General features: G+C 37.3%; 1 protein-coding gene across 8 annotated transcripts in view; it reads left to right on the forward strand.

Moving 5' to 3' along the window:
• Positions 1-13,702, forward strand: part of LOC131663385 (probable Na(+)/H(+) antiporter nhx-9) — a 1,718,187-nt gene that overhangs the window by 1,022,219 nt on the left and 682,266 nt on the right. The gene's annotated exons all lie outside the window — the stretch shown is intronic.

A 13,702-nucleotide genomic window follows, 5' to 3' on the forward strand; every position in this document is an offset into this window, starting at 1 on the left:
TTAATAACTTTCAACTAAGATTTTTGCAGTAAGTAATATGGCTTAATTTACCTATATTACATTCTGTATTTTTTACACAATTTAAATTTATTTTAGCGCTGTCCATTTTATTGTAAACAAGAAAAAATGATTTTGCACATTTGCAGAAACAAATGAAAAAGGCTATCCTGCTTAAATGGGGCTCTAAAACTTGTGTATTAATATGCTCATTTTGCCCAGATGAGGTCTTGTCTCCTAGCCTTACAAAGTGAGCGCTTGAGATTGAATAAACTTGGTTTATACTTAAGTTGTTTCTCTCTTGTAATTAGCTAAGCAAGCCTTCTCTCTCCTATTGTGATATATGCTCGACTCATAGAACACTTCGTGCTATGAGAAACTTGGACTAAATCACATCCTTTTTTCCAAAAGAGGCTTGTGCTCTACTTATGAGACACTTCACACCATAAGAAACTAGGGCAAACCTTATCTTTCCTTAATTCCATTCCAAACAATCATATGTATTTCATTACACAAGTTTGATTTTCAAATTCAAATTCAATTTCAAATGAATTCTTACTCAATAACGCGACAGACCAGGAGAGTATGAACTAAAAACAAATATTAAAGTAATAAATAACATCACAATAAATATCTTAAATATCAAAATTTATTTGATAAATAACCTGTATTCTACTGTTAGTCCATGGATTTAATTTTGAATATTGCAAATAATGCAAGTCTGAGAAGCTTTATAGGTAACAACATTCAATCGCCAATAAGCTAAATCGGGATTTATTAAAGCTATTTCAAATTTGGCTATAGAGCCAAAATTAAAAGTACTCGTACAAGTGACCGACAGATCTCCATTCGATTATCCTAAAAACTCTCAATGGAGTAGTCTCAGTACCTCGCAAGCACACGATAAATAAGCTCACCAATAACGTTAAGAAGTACTATTAGATAAGATAAAATCCAATATAGAAGTGCCGATTGATTCTCGGTTTGATTACCGAAAAAAACTGTCAATAAAATTGTAAAAAAGAGTTATACGAAACTCTACCTAATAAACCCATTTAAGAAATGATTACGTTTGAGATTATGGAGTGGCTCAGATGTATTTGAATCCCTGATTCCACATAATGTGATTAGAAAATTATTCGATATGTTTCTACATTTATTTCTATATATGTTTCTATATTTTAAAAATATTTCGATAAGGATTTCAACCTATTGTTCATTGTTGTTTCACACAAACAAATTGAAATCTGATGAAAAAGTATTACATTTATTTATTTCATAACTTTTCCTGTAGAAGCGATTGCCGTGATTAGTTTTTGAAAATAGTGACTTCTTGGGTAATTTATTTAAATAACTTTTTATAAACAATTGCAAAAGGCAAACGAAAAAAAATAGGTAACTTTTATTTTCGGTATCCTATAAATGGCGTAGTTAGTTTGTCATTATCAAGCATACATTTCGCTTGAGATTTAGCCTGTAGTCACCTTGACTATTTGGCTTGCCATTGTTTATTGCTATTTTACACCTTCCCTCTCCTATTATGATTTATGATCGACTCATAGAACACATCGCACCAAAAGAAGCTAAGGTAAAGTCTATCTATCCTTAATCTTATTCCAAATAATCATATATATTTCATTGCATAAGTTTAATTTTTCAATTCAATATTAATATCATTACTTCAGAGGACCTAGCCGGATAAGATGGTCAAATCCCACCCAAAGGTTTCGGCAACGGAAGAAGTAGCTTCTTGTAGAGCTTGATAAAAGACTCTTCTAGCCAAAATTTCAGACCCCTAGATGTCCAGGGGGGGTCCTATAGACCCAAAAAACGTGACAAATCGTTTTTTGATGATATCTCGGTCAATTTATGAGCTAGAAAAAAAATAAGAAAAGAAAATTATAGGATTTTATAAGGTCTACAAATCTATCAGGACGAAAAGATTTTTTGGCGCAAAATTCAAATTTATAAATCAGTTTAAAATATTCAAAATTTTTTGGCGCGAAATTCAAATTTTTAAATTAGTTTAAAATATTCATAATTTATTTAAAAGAAAACAAAAAAAACAACGGGCTGAAAAAAATATATTTTGTTCATTTTACGTTATTCTATATGCCTGAATTTTGTCAGATTTTTAGAAGAGGTGGAACATCGAAAAAAAATTGAAAACCCATTTTCCATGTATTTTTACGGTTATAAGGACGATGAACAACAGAGGCTCCTCGTGCATGACTGATTCTTTTACAATTTCTTTAAGTGCTGTTCCAGGTACTACTCTCGGGCTACTTTGCAATTACACATAGCTACTTTGCGATTACACATAAACAGCCTGGCTAATTTCGAGCGCTGGTCGAATCAATCATTTAGGTACCTATTATGATCACAAAATCAATGGAAACTCTGTTTTTATTTTCTTTGTCCCTTGGCACAAAGACTTTGCATATAGTTGAAGAAAATCTTTATCAGGAAGTATCGAAAAACCATTTCGAAATAATTTCTTTATCATTCAATAGTTTTTACAACGAATAACAGGCACTGTATGTATACATTTATGACATACGAGTAATGTTCAAAAAAGCAAGCCTCCTCTTTGATGGTAGTTTTAAACAGTAAAAAAGATATATCGCTCTTTCAAAGTGAAATATAAAATGTTTGACATCGCCTATTTCAAACCCAGAAAGATGGAAATTATTAAGACATTACTTTCAAGAGCGATCATTCATTAATAATACAATTATTAAATTACAGTGTATCAAAATTGTAACGCTTTCATTTATTGAAAAATACAAACAAGATTTTTTCACTTTGAAATGTAGTCAGCAAAACAATCATTCAAATAAAAAAAGTTAACCAAGTGATTCTATTACCCAAAACTTAATTTAAATTTTCTAAATTCAAAGTACCACTGAGATTTATTAGTTCACATCACCAATAACAAAAAAGAAACATTTTGTTTAATATACCGTTTAATTAATTTATTCGCGCGATCGTACTGAAAGGCCCGCGTAATTACCTACGTCAGACACGAAAATCGGAGAGCAGGAGGGAACGGGTGTCAATCAACCAACTATCTACAAATACGAAAAGAATACTTCGAAAATACTGTAAATGTCACAGACGAGAACTCTCTTAATATTACATCTCTTTCGGCCCGCGTGTTTATGTTTACATGCCGCGCGCACGACATCAATATGAAGTGTCGGATCGCTCGCCGCTCTTTGTTAGCCGAGATGTTACAAGCACGCTGTTTCTCGAGTCGAGGGATTATTGTTTAGCAGTTATATCGCAGTCGCGAAACTAAGCTGGCCAGCTTACCTTTTTATTTCAGCTCTTGCACGGATTGTAAGGGAGAAGACGGGATCTAGTACAGCACGCTATGTCTTTGTGCACTCTCGTTTGTCGTTTGCGATGCCTCTCGCACGCAGTTTCGCCCTCGATGGCGAAACTCACCGCTCACGCACCCACTTGCACACACTCAAGTCCGTCAAACTATCTCTCCCTGGTGCCGCGTGGTTGATCCGCCTTCACGCTCCCAGGAAAACTTGGAACAACGTCAGAAGGTTATGCGGCACGGCTCTGCGATCGGTAGCTAATCCTAATCCTTTTGACTAAGCGTGATGATGGCTAATCCTTTGCTCGCGGCTCTCCGTATCGGTAGTTAGTCCTGCACTTTCGATCAGCTCATCTCGGTACTCGGGAAAGCTCGGGAACTATCAACTATCCCACCTTTCACAGCTCAGCGACCGGATGCTAATCTTCGACTCCTCTCGGCGATACCGATAGCTGATCCTCGACTGCCTCATTTTCATACGCGCGCGTTCCGTCCCGTCGCGTGCCGAATTACCTCGTCACATTTTCCCCAACCGGTAGGTGCTACCCTCGCGGGCAGCCGCAAGGTTGGGCCGTTAGCGCTAATAAGACGATTACCGTCACAGTGCATATTCCATTTATGAATTGATCTTTTCCCTAAAATTTCAGCACCTTTGACTTTAGTTTCATTAAATCTGTATTCATAATTCATACTATTTTCAATAGTCCCTTTATAAGCCAGAATACAATTATTGAATGTAAGTTGTGTTAAGATTCTTCAAAAATGTTAAGATTATTTTATGTCTAAGCCATTGCCAGCTATTATGCTAGCATAAATATACTACCAACATGATCAACATTGAGTTCTGATATATGAACATTACAATTAAAAAAAAGTTTGCTATAATTAATGTTGTTTTCCACAACTCTAATCACCTGTTTCACAAATACTGCTCCAATATTTTCTTTAAATAAGAAGATTAATTCCATAAGTTTGAAAATAAATAAATATTTTTTCATTACAAAGAGTTCATTATTACATTTTAAAAAATATTCTTCAATCTGATACTAATCTTTAATCAATTTGATTCATTTGAGTTTGACATAATAAGACATTGACTTCAAAAGTCAATTTTACTTCATTACATTTTTTTTTTGCTTGAAAAACTTATTTTTCTATTACAGCATTCATGATTATAAAATATCTACAGTTCTTTGTTCTTTGAAATCAACTTTAATGTATTAATTATTTCAATGTATTATTGAACTCGTCTATATTTACGTATATACAATTGTATTGAATATTTAATATCTAATAAGTATAACTATTTTTCAACATTGATTAATTGAAATTGAAGAAGCTGTTAAATGCCTTATAAATAATTTACAATAAATAAGTTAATTTAATCGTCAATCATAAACAGTTTTTTCTTACTTTCAATAGCAAAATCTATACTATATATATATCACAAAAACTAAACTCTTCTCACTGGTTTTCTACTTTTACGTAACATTTTTTTCTCAATTCTTTAGTTCTTGACCTCATTTCAAAGTAGTAGTTATGATAATTCAAGAAAAAGTTGTACCAAAAATTCATAGTTTTGTTAATACCAACGAAGATAGATGCTTATAAAAGCGCAGCGCAGGTCTTATGGGGGGTCAGTCGAGGGGCTCACTAACAACTATTAAAGCTATAGTGCTTGGTCTAAGAAAGGAAAGTAGTCCGAAGGACCACCTCTATACTTTGACAGTTGTGTGGTAGTACAGAGAAAATCCCCCAGAGGGATACGTGTCGAAAAGGCACACATTTTCTATTAAAGACAATAACTTATTTGGTCAATAGGCAAGTCGACCAAATACATTATTTTTTTAATTGAAGATATAGATTTTTTAATATTTTTTTTTATATACAATAACGTTTTAAATAATATTTATGTGCGACAACTTGTTGATAGAACTTTTTTTTATAATGTTGTGTGAGGCTTGTTTGCACGTCCATAGAACCGCGGGAATTCAAATGTGTCTTTTCAAGACGTATCTCCCTGGCGGATTTTTTTCACAGATGATCACAAACTGCACAATGCTGAAAGGTGGTAGGAAGGACCACGTTCTTTTCTTACACCATCCTACAGTCGGTTATAGGGAAACTTTGTACTCGGCGTGCGAAACTGTACACCTTGGTTCGTCCTGACTAATACACCTGACTAACAGCTTACTTGTAAAGTAGATATACAAGCACCGAGTTATACTGCTGACCGGCGGTTGCAATCACGACGCTCTCAGGAAGCTCGATTATGGTCCGCTTAGCAAAAACATAGATGATGCACGCGGTGCACCATATGGCCGGCCTCGCGGCCGGCCAGGTCACTTTGTGCAAAACTCTTTTGTTAAAGTGGCAGACAGTAATTGTCTTCCTCAACAAAGAGTGGAGACTTCTCAAACAAACAACTTGTTGTTTTGGGAGAGGATGTCGTAAATTTCTCTTGCCTGTACGGGCATATGCAAATGCAAATGCTGAAGTACAAAATGCGTCACCGATTGCCCTCGACAAGCAACTAATGCTAGTCGACCCGAAGTGAATGCAATGTGTATTTGAACGAAGACTTGCAATCACAAGTGCGGATGAGTGTACCTTCACGTGGTGGGGCTGAAAACGCTGTTTCAGTAAAGAAACTGTAGGCAAAACACACAACGCTTGCCCCTAGGGCAAAAGGCCAATCGGCCAAACAAAAGAAACAACACGGACCATGACAATACGTGGTGAGGTGCGGCCTGTAAACGCCCAAACATTCATCGCGGAGTCTACCACACCCCAAGAGCTCAACTCGAGCCCAGAAAAGCCAAAATCCGGGATTCGCTTGAGGGAAAATCTCTCGGGATTGTGGTACCGCGCGCCCTCTTAGAGGACGGGAGACCGCTCCGGGAGCTAGTTGCAGAGAACCAATGGTCCCGGCAATCCGAATTTAATTCGGGTAGATAAGAAATTACTCCCTATCGACTGGCAATCGGTAGGTGCCACTATTGTGGGTAAAGAGTCGTGGCCGTGGTCATAGCAGCCACCCAAAGTTCTTTGCCTCGAGCTCCGGGAGTAAGGCCCGACATGTTTGTGTGAGAAAACACAATTTGAACGCTAATTTCGAACGCTAAAACACCTGATTTGAGTCTGGATCTCGGAAATTGATTCGAATGAGTGGCATGACTGGCACGAATATTGAAAACTCCCTGGGGAGTCGCCTTGTCGGCTAGGCGAAACCCCGCCCCTGATCCAAGTCAGAAAACTAATCGAAAGAGCAGAGATCAATATCAGCGAGTCATAAAAGCCTTCCATAGAAAGCGAAATCCGAGACTCGGGCAAAAATCAGGACACAACCTTTTCGAATAACGGACACCCACCAGCGTGAGCGGGGATGACCGAAACGCAATGGGAAGACGTGCCTCGGTATGTCGAAGCGATGGATCTGTGAGTCGTGGGAGAAATCCCTTAATACAGGAACGCAGAGTAGGATGACCTTCGAACGCGAGCCCAGGAGGGGAGGCTTAGCTGGTTGATCGTCTTAGGAATTTCCTCTGGCTGTCCTGGCTGAGTCTCTCTTCTGACATCCCTATTTGGGTTGGCCTCTGCGGGGTAGTGGTACCAGATCAAGCAAATCTCGTAGGATTTGTATGCTGCGTGCTTCCGACGTAGTAGACGTTGGGGCAACTAGAGTCCCGTCGCGTCCAAACCGAGGGTCAAGCCTTTAGTTCCGCTCTCCTTGAGCGTCGAACCGTGAAAAGATCGGTACTCCTTTCGAGGAGGTCGCCGCCTTAGATCAAAAAGGTTCCGACTCGCTGTGTGCGTCAGGGATGTCGTAGCAAACTTGACTTCCGGATCTCAAATGTGTTTGAAAGCGAAGGAGTGAAAGATAGTGGGCTATGCCAACCTATTGGCGCCCAGAGAGAGGGGTGGTAATGTTTGATTACGCTGCGCCACCCTCAAAGCGGAAAAGTATGAACAACACACATACACTAACTATACTGCTGACCCTTCTATGCCGAGTGCTCAGATAGCCGAACGACTGGTCTATTTGTGACCGTACTTGCTCTTTTATCGAATTACCAATTTTATTAATATTTTTGAAACTGCAATGTTTATTATTTTATTAAACAGTGTATTGTAAAAGAAATCCAACAAAACTTTAATCGTAAAAATCCGACTATTTCAACTTGATTGCATGGGTATGTCCGGTGTAGTATACGTGCGAGAGTTGTGAGAGCGCGAGCCTCAAGTGTGGGTAGGGGGCACATGCCCGCTCACATCCCTCACCGACACGTTTTTTAATAGTTGAAGATCTGTCCATTTCAAGTTCATTGCATGCCAGTCTAGCTACTCGAAAGAGCCAGAAAATTCAAAATCCGAGTTGAGGGCTTATTGGCTCGCCAATTCCACGTTCTCCGTCCCTATTTTTCAGTTACGCGCTTTCTCTTTTCACTTTCCGACTACAAAACGTTTTTCTCGTCTATCTGAGCGCCATCCCATAGTTCGAAACTTCTTGGCCTTATACATTGGCCTGCTCTTCTATAAGTGTCTATCTTCGTTTTTACGTTCAGAAAAAAAACTCTGCATCCAACAGTAGAAAATGTATCTGATGCAATGCCATCGTTATCTCTCAGTCAACCATTTTACTCTTCCTCTGCAAGTTCCTCTCAAAATACTGAGCCAACAGATTCATTTGCTTCATATCCTATAAAAAATATCGAAATGGAAGAAACAGTGGAGTTACCTATACAAAGGTGTGTTGCCACACATATATATTGTTGTCTATGTGGAAAACGTGAAAAACTTATTACAGTACCATTTCACGCTGGTAATCTATGTTGTAAAGAGCATCTTATCAAGAAACGTTTCTACGAGGAAGATATACATAGTATTACAATAACATCTAATTTCAGCAGGATGAAGATTTCCGACGTTTCAAATATTTTACAGAAACTCAGAATAGATGTTGACAAGGAACTGACTGATAAAATCGGAGATTTCTCCTTACCCGAAAGTCGTCTTATCATTTTGACGGTTTTGACGTGGGAAAATCTTTTCATGCGAAATGATGACATCGCTTCGAAATTCAGATTCTCGAAATGTTACTCAAGCCATTGTTGTATTTTTATTCAGAATGCGGACAGGAAACTCTAATAATCTGATTTATTCTATACTCGAATTAGAACGTCCTCAACAAGAATCAGATTTTTCGATTTCTGTATTGGAATCATTTGACAGAGATGTGCTACCAACTCGTTTTGGAATAGAAGCAGCGAATCGTGAATACCTGATTAAAAATCAGACAGCCCCAGTCGTCAAATTATTATATGGTGTAAGCGATGAACAGTTAGGTGATATGATATGATACAGTATGTCATGGCACATATCTCGATTATGAGAAAAGTAAGAAAAATAAATATCAATGTAAGTCTTATTCAGGACAGAAAAAGACACCGCTATGCAAACCATTCACAATTTGCACAATAAATGGGTACATAGTGGACATGTTGGGGCCCTATTATGCAAACGATAATGATGCAAAAATTCTTGAAGAAATTCTTGAAGATCCTGAAGGTTTAGTTACACTTTTGCGACCAGGTGATAAGTTTTTTGTTGATAGAGGTTTCAGAGATCTTATTGATAAGTTGAATGAACTGCAATATAAGGCACTCATGCCTGCGTTGAAAGGTAAACGAAAGCAACTGATAGCCGCGGAAACGAATGAGTCAAGCTTGGTGACAATAGTACGTTGGGTCGTTGAAGCAGTGCATGGCGTAATTAGTCAAAAATTCAGACTGCTACACAATCAATTTGATAAAAAAATAATTCCGCACGCAAGAAACTACTGTCGAATTGCTTGCTTCATTATTAACACATTTGGAAAGAGATTCGTCTCTAGTATCTCTAGTAGTTAAGAAGTAATAACTTCCATAAGAAGTCGTAAAGAATTAGGCAATAGCTTGATAGAAGAAGCAGAATCAGAACGGTGGGATAGATGAAAAACTAAATTCGAAGAACTTACCTTAAATGACCTTTTAGATTTCCCAGAGATAACTGACCAGGATTTGAAGATTTTTTTCACTGGGACTTATCAGTTAGGCCAAGCAATTTTCTATTAAGCCGAATTAACGGAAAATTGCACGTAGATTATCTAAAGGAAACAAAGACTATAATTAAGATTCAAGTTCGTTTTCGTCACATATCTGCAAAAAAATATAACTGTTATATCGAGTATGAGATATGTACAAAAAGTAAGGTGACTTTTCAAATTTCACGGGCAACGTACTTTCGATTATCGATTTTTTTGTTTTGTTATGTTAGTACACTCTTCCCGAACATCTGTACCAAGTTTTAAGTGTATAGCATTTTTTGTTTGGTTGTGAGAGGCGTAAACGTTATATGTGTTTTGCGTGCTCGGCGATTTCTTGCTATCGAAAAATATGGATCAAAGGATTTGCATCAAATTATGTGTAAAAAATAAAATAAAGTGCACCGAAACACTTGAAATGTTGACGGTGGCATACGGTGAAACTGTTCTGAGTAAAAAAAATGTTTACAAGTGGTACAAACTCTTCCAAGATGGCCGGGAAGATGCCAATGACGAACCTCGCTCTGGACGCCCAAGCACGTCAACAACTGATGAAAACGTTCAAGCAGTGAAGAAAATTGTTCTGAAAAATCGTCGAATCACTATCAGAGAAGTTGCTGAGGATGTTGGTATATCGCTTGGCTCATGCCATGAAATTTTTTCTAACGTTTTGGGCATAAGACGTGTGTCAGCGAAGTTTGTTCTGAAATTGCTAAATTTTGACCAAAAGAACCGTCGCATGAGCATCGCTCAAGAACTGTTGAATGACGTCAACGACGATCCAGATTTACTCAAAAGGGTCATAACTGGTGACGAATTATGGGTATATAGTTATGATATCAAAACCAAAGTCCAATCGTCCCAATGGAAGAGCCCAGATGAGCCAAGACCGAAAAAAGCACGCCAAGTTCGATCAAATGTCAAAGTTTTGCTCACTGTTTTCTTCGATTACCATGGCGTGGTGCATCAGGAGTTCTTACCATATGGACGTACGGTCAATAAACAATATTTTCTTGAAGTTATGCGCCGTTTGCGAGAAGCAATACGAAGAAAACGCCCAGAATTGTGGAAAAACAATTCATGGTTTTTGCATCACGATTATGCCCCTGCTCACAGATTTTTGCTTGTGAGGGATTTTTTGGCCAAAAACAACACCACAATCATGCCTCAGCCACCATATTCACTGTATTTGGCCCGATGTGACTTTTTCTTGTTCCCAAAACTAAAGAGACCTATGAAAGGACGGAGATTTGCAACGATTGAAGAAATAAAGACTGCATCGCTGGAAGAGCTCAAGGCTATACCGAAAAGTGCTTATGAGAAGTGCTTTGAGGATTGGAAAAACCGTTGGCATAAGTGTATTGTATCTGAGGGGGATTACTTTGAAGGGGACAACATAAATATTGATAAATAAATAAATATTTTTCTTAAAAATACAAAGTCACCTTACTTTTTGAACACACCTCGTATACACCAGAGTCAATAGGAGTTGCCGGAATCAAACGATATTGTTGTGAATGTGCGAATGGGTTGAGAACTATAGGCTGCTACTCAAATGTAGCTGCAATAATTTATTTTCTATCTCGTGCAAGGTACTTCTCAAAAATTATGAGGCCAGCTGAGAAATTGACAAAAATTTATGAAAGAAAAGAGATGGTTTAAGTCATCAATGATATCAGTGATGAAGACTAAATTTTGATACACTATAATTTAATAATTGTATTATTAATAAATGATAGCTCTTGAATGTAATATCTTAATAATTTCCATCTTTCTGGATTTGAAATAGGTGATGTCAAACATTTTATATTTCACTTTGAAAGAGCGATATATCTTTTTTACTGTTTAAAACTACCATCAAAGATGAGGCTTGCTTTTTTGAACATTACTCGTATGTCATAACTGTATACATACAGCGCCTATTCGTTATTCGTTTTGAAAACTATTGAATGATAAAGAAATTATTTCGAAATGGTTTTTCGATACTTCCTGATGAAGATTTTCTTCAACTATATGCAAAGTCTTTGTGCCAAGGGACAAAGAAAATAAAAACAGAGTTTCCATTGATTTTGTGATCATAATAGGTACCTAAATGATTGATTCGACCAGCGCTCGAAATAAGCCAGGCTGTTTATGTGTAATCGCAAAGTAGCTATGTGTAATTGCAAAGTAGCCCGAGAGTAGTACCTGGAACAGCACTTCAAGAAAATGTAAAAGAATCAGTCATGCACGAGGAGCCTCTGTTATTCATCGTCCTTATAACCGTAAAAATACATGGAAAATGGGTTTTCAATTTTTTTTTCGATGTTCCACCTCTTCTAAAAATCTGAAAAAATTCAGGCATATAGAATAACGTAAAATGAACAAAATATATTTTTTTCAGCTCGTTGTTTTTTTGTTTTCTTTTAAATAAATTTTGAATATTTTAAACTGATTTAAAAATTTGAATTTCGCGCCAAAAAATTTTTTCGTCCTTATAGATTTGTAGACCTTAAAAATCCTATAATTTTCTTTTTTTATTTTCTTTTCTAGCTCAAAAATTGCCCGAGATATCATCAAAAAACGATTTGACAGGTTTTTTGGGTCTATAGGACCCCCTGGACACCTAGGGGTCTGAAATTTTGGCGAGAAGAGTCTTTAATCAAGCCCAACAAGAAGTCTCTATTCCATTGCCGAAACCTTTGGGGGGATTTGACTATCTTATCCGGCTAGACCCTTTAAACGAATTGTCATTCAATAACGCGACAAACCAGGAGAGTACGAACTAAATATAAATAATAGGTGATAAATAATATCACAAAAAATTGAATTGTAAGATAGACTGAAGGGTATCGCTTCGTTTGTTCTTCCAACCTGCCTAGATTGAGTTGTCTCTCAGGGATCAGCTGAAGAAACCTACTTCTTCTGTTGCCGTTTGAGAGAAGACTGACTTAATAGCAATGATGCTAGCCTTTTTATCCTTAGGATAGAGTCGTGGGATCGCTCTCCTTCCCTTCCATTAATTCTACGGGAAAGGGTTTAACATTGGCCTATTAAGTTTCACCCTTAAAGAGAGTTACTGACATCGAGGGTGGAATGTGTGACGTCAATCTAAAATTTGATGTCGGTTGAGACTTATTCGAGAAATAAAAAACAAGTATCACTAGCAACTCTTTTGGGAATTAGCGAAAGACAGGTTTCGACTTGTCTACGAAATATATTGCGGAGATAGGCAAGATGGTAAAACATTTACTTTCATGGTTTGTCACGACGGTGACGTCACAAGTTTTTTTAGCACGTATGCCTAAACAGTCATGCATATGCCAATGTTATTTTATATTCAGAACTTTTGCATATTTGTTTTATTTATGATTGATATTTTCACAGTGTATTATTAATTCAATATGAAATATACTCATGGCGTCCAGGCAAGTGCGCTGTCGCTGTATTGTACTGGCGCCTGAACGCGATCGAAACGTTACTATCACCACCTTCTGATATCGTACGTACCTGACTGCAAGCCCACTCATGTACATTGCAACTCGAGACGTATGAGTCTCTAAAGTCAATCAGAGGAGAGATAAACATTTTCCAGGAATTCTCATTGAACAACTAAGCAGATCTGGGTTCTTCACGCAAGTCGATTCGAAATGATTCGAAAGAGAAGCGGCGTAGAAAATGGCGCGTTAAAGAAAACTGGTGCGTAAAAGCCGGGCCGTATTCCTTGAGTGGGGGTAAAGACTAGCAAGAGGGAGAAAACTTTTATGAGTTGTCAGATCCTCTCCGCCTGCGGAAAAAGTTGAATACCGTTCACTTGTTGTGTTTTTATTATTGTCGTGTCACTATTATTGTTGAATTGTTTTTTGTCGATCTATAGTCAGCGGTGACTTACGCAGTCCCGTCACGAATTCGAATTTTAAACTGTAGCCCAAAGTTTGGAACCTGAAATTACAAGAAGATACTTCACAATACTCTAAGAATAGCTTGAAATAAACATTTATCAATCTTCTGTTTTATTCTGCAATTTATATACGAGAGCACGCAAATCAAAGAGGAGTTAGACACTGTGTTCGGAGACTAAGCTTCATTATTTTACAATAGTGAAATTTTGAATAGCTGAATTTAAATTTGACCGTATTAGCTTAACGATGATGGGCATTCGGGGTGGCCAAAAAGTACGACAGCTAACAATAACATCGAAAGATTACTGAATGGTACTGGATGATTATCAAATTGAGATCAGAGAGAAAGAAAAGATTATTAGAATTTCTGCAGAATGCCGCTTCCCAAATGTGGTTTAAGCAAAATAAGTC

The sequence above is a fragment of the Phymastichus coffea genome, unplaced genomic scaffold (assembly GCF_024137745.1).
Source record: "Phymastichus coffea isolate CEN01 unplaced genomic scaffold, Cenicafe_Pcof_1.1 PCOF00034, whole genome shotgun sequence".
Lineage (NCBI taxonomy): Eukaryota > Metazoa > Arthropoda > Insecta > Hymenoptera > Eulophidae > Phymastichus > Phymastichus coffea.